Source organism: Papaver somniferum, chromosome 10 (genome assembly GCF_003573695.1).
Source record: "Papaver somniferum cultivar HN1 chromosome 10, ASM357369v1, whole genome shotgun sequence".
In the NCBI taxonomy this organism is placed as follows: Eukaryota; Viridiplantae; Streptophyta; class Magnoliopsida; order Ranunculales; family Papaveraceae; genus Papaver; species Papaver somniferum.
This window is the reverse complement of record NC_039367.1, coordinates 72,003,882-72,008,038: the sequence shown is the minus strand read 5'-3', so window position 1 is coordinate 72,008,038 and position 4,157 is coordinate 72,003,882.

Here is a 4,157-nt window from a genome sequence, read left to right as displayed (position 1 = left end):
CATAATCTCATAATCTCTTGATGGAAAGCTATCAAAAAGATGAAGAATTTTGATTTTTTTTTTCTTACTGATAGTAATAAATAGAATTTCAGGGGATTTGATATATTTGATGATATTCACTGTAATGGGTTTAATTTGTTTCAATGTTGCCAAAATTTCTACTTTAATTTGACTCAATCCTCTGTTTTTACACTGGAGACATGAGAGATACAGATATATAAACTGGATGAGTTGGGGAAAAGTAGAACAAGATTTAAAAAAGATGTTTAATGGCCAGATGGAAAACATTTATCCATTATCATACTGATAATCATAAAGATGAATATAGTTCATAGCTTCATATCATCATCATCAAAATACTACTACATCAATTTGAGTATTCAACGGAGCAATTAATAAATATGGATTAAATTTGAGGATCCACTAGAAGTTATATTTTATTTTTACAGCTGTCACCAGTTGGTAACTTTCTGAAAGAACACAAATTAAAGAGATCTCGTGCATCTAATGGCTAGGAAGTTGCTAGCTTATAAATCCTTGCTGCGCGGCCCAGACACAATATAGAGTATATATGTGTATGTAAACAGGAGAAGGAAACTCTTGTTTTTTGGAAACCCTAAGAACTCTCAAGAGGAGGACGCGGACGTTTGTAGACTGTTAGCACAAAAACTCGCACAAAAACCTAAACTGAAATAATATACAACATACTTGAGCATTTCTCAATAAATTTCCTTGCACCTCTCAAGTTAGAAATAAGGAAAAGAATACCTGGAATCAGGTGGTAGAGTGGAAATTAATCCCACTATGATCATCGAGAAAGGAGTTGTATATATCATCTGACAGTTTGATCTTCGTGTTCTTCTCCTATCTTCGGTTGTATTTCATCCCAGAGAGTAAGACACGGTGTGTTTATCATACCCGTCAGAAGGTTTTCTCTGAGGACTAAATCTAGGACCTCTTGCAACTGGTTCAAGAGGATCAGGATATAGAGGGATCCATTTTCTAGACTTAGATTTACCAGAACCAGTCTTATAAACACAGGGAATGCTTTATCAACACACAAGAATTCATACCACTAGAATGCATTTGAACCCTGTGATGATTTCTAGGAAAGAGATCATATTTATAAAGCTTCTTGTTTTCTGTGGGCATGCGATTCACTGCAGTAGTCAACTGACTATTTGTTCCATTGACAATGGAAAGAAGCAAAATATGAATTTTAGAAATTTGTTTCCTCCTGGCAAAACAATGGATAGCATGTGATTCTTTTTCCCACAGAATGTACAGGTTCGTGGAGGAGAAGCAATAAACGGAACCTGTTTTAACTTCATAGCCATATGAGAAGATTTCAAGTTATGTAAACCTTTCTTGACACAACCTTCTTCTGGAGGATCCTTTATGTACTGCAATCCATGGAAATTAGTTTGTACAGAAGAATTCCTCCTCAAGACAGAGTTTTCCTTTTCCAAGGATCTGCACTGTTCATCGGCTAGAGTAAGGGATGCTTCTAGTTTCTCTTTTTCGACACGAAGCCTGTTAAGCTCTGATGAATGCGCCTCGATCAACCGTTTCTCTTTAATTGAGTCTTCCTTAACAATATCTTCAAGAACACTAATCTTTTCACATTGTTGAGTAGTTTCTTGGAGAAGTTTTCAATATTCTTAGAGAAGGACTCAATGATGCTATAGAGTTCATGTTCTCGATCAAGAGACTTTTCAAATTCATCAATAAGCTGATCATGATCCTGAAAATCAATGATCTCAGTAGAATTTTTTGAAATTCTGGTGAGCTTCATTTCAGCTTTTGCCATAGTGCCCAATGTCTCATCAGAGAGAGATATGTCATCACAAGATGGAACAATCTTCTTACCTCGGGATTCAGGAGAATCAACTAAGGAGTAATCCTTTGAGGTATTCCCAAGACATTTGGCATAGTTAAAAGCTTTAGAAGACATCTTGGTATGCGTGGAAGAGATTCTGTCCTCAGACTCAGATTGCCACAAACACAGACTTGTAAGGTCTTAAACGTGTTTGCCCGCTCTGATACCAATTGAAAAAGCGGGGGTATAATAACAACACCCAATATTTCGCTTAGCAATCTGTATGGACAAACTCCAATATACTTTCTAGAGAATCAACTAGACAGTCAGACTCAATCTAGATAAAAAGTATATCAAAGAGTTTATATCTCAATCTCTCGATTTGATCTTTACTCAAGCAAATAGAAATCTGCGAGTCTTTATCAAAGAGAGATAACTTGGATGGTACCAAAGACCAATATCCAAGTGTCAATCAATTTAAATCAACAACCAAAAGGTCGAATATTCTAATTGATTGAGCAACGCACAACCTGTGATATTTCAATTATATAACAAAATATAATGTGGAAAAGAAATAACAAAGACACCAGAATTTTGTTAACGAGAAAACCGCAAATGCAGAAAAACCAGAATTTTGAACACACACTGTATTAAGCCGCTACAGACACTAGCCTACTCCAAACTAACTTTGGTCTGGACTGTAGTTGAACCACAATCAATCTCACACTGATCCAAGGTACAGTTATGCTCCTACGCCTCTGATCCGAGCAGGATGCTACGTACTTGATTCCCTTAAGCTGATCTGACCCACAACTAAGATTTGCTACGGCCCAAAGTCGAAGACTTTAATAAACAAATTTGTATCACACAGAAAAGTCTACGATAATAAATAAATCCGTCTCCCACGAATATACCTACGAGTTTTGTTCCGTCTTTTGATAAATCAAGGTGAACATGAACCAATTGATAAACCGGACTTATATTCCCGAAGAATAGCCTAGTATTATCAATCACCTCACAATAATCTTATTCGACGCAGCGAAAAATATATTGTGGAATCACAAACGATGAGACGAAGTGTTTGTGATTACTTTTCTATCTTGCCTATCGGAGATATAAATCTCAAGCTAATTATTACAATTGTACTCGTAACGATAGAAACAACAAGATCAGATCACACAACTAAAAGAAATGTAGTATCGGTCTGGCTTCACAATCCCAATGAAGTCTTTAAGTCGTTAACCTGGTTTTAGAAGAAGAAAACTAAAGGTTAAAGGAGAATCGACTCTAGCTTAGCAACTAGTATCACACGTAACTTGTGGGGATTAGGTTTCCCAGTTGCTAGAGTTCTCCCTTATATAGTCTTTCAAATCAGGGTTTGCAATCAATGTTAGCTTGGCAACAAAGCATTCAATATTCACTGTTAGATAAAAACCTAATTAGATTCAAGCTAATATCTTTCAACTGTTAGATCGAAAACTATCTTGTTATACACAAATGAAATGCATGTTTCTAGGATTGTGTAACCGTACCCAAACTTGTACATTTGTTGATTCAACAATAGTCAACCAAATGGTTAGCCATATGATCACTTTCATATCGACCATATTCTTCTTCACCATAACTAGTTCAAGTGACTCAAATGAACTAGTTAGAGAGTTGTTCAATTGCAAGGAAATCTTATGTAACTACACAAGACACAATTGAAGAAAAAACGATTTGATTCACTCGAATCGGTTCATGAACTATATAGCCACGGTTTGGAATTTGCATTGCTTAGTTTATATAAGAATAAGATCACAAACATCGTTTTTAGATATAACCTACTCAAGTTCGTGGACTGGGTTCGCGGACTTAAGTTCACGGAAGGAGTGCACAAACTCTAGCAGAAATTCTCGGGTCGAGAACTTCCGCCAGTTCGCGGACTTGTCTCACGCCACATTCCGTTTCTCTTGATCAACAAAGTTCACAAACTTTGGTTCAAGGAATAAGGAATTATACATATGTGTGTTTCCACAATAATGCTTATATCCTACCAATGGTTATGTAATCTAAACTCTCATTTCAATCATTGAAACATTCTCAAAGGACGTTATATAGCCGTTATTCACAGACCATTTTCGTCGGAGCAATTTCCAAAGTGATTGAAACATAACATGACTTTCTGATAAGTGTGGTAAACGCCTTGATATTTATCTATTGTTTATGCTTTTTTTGCGAGTTTTCTTGTAAGTTATGTATCTTATGATTGCTTTTGAGTTTATCAGGTGCAATGGAGTCATTAGAGCAAAAAAAAATGGAACTAGCTCAAATCCAGAATTTATTCCCATCATCTTGA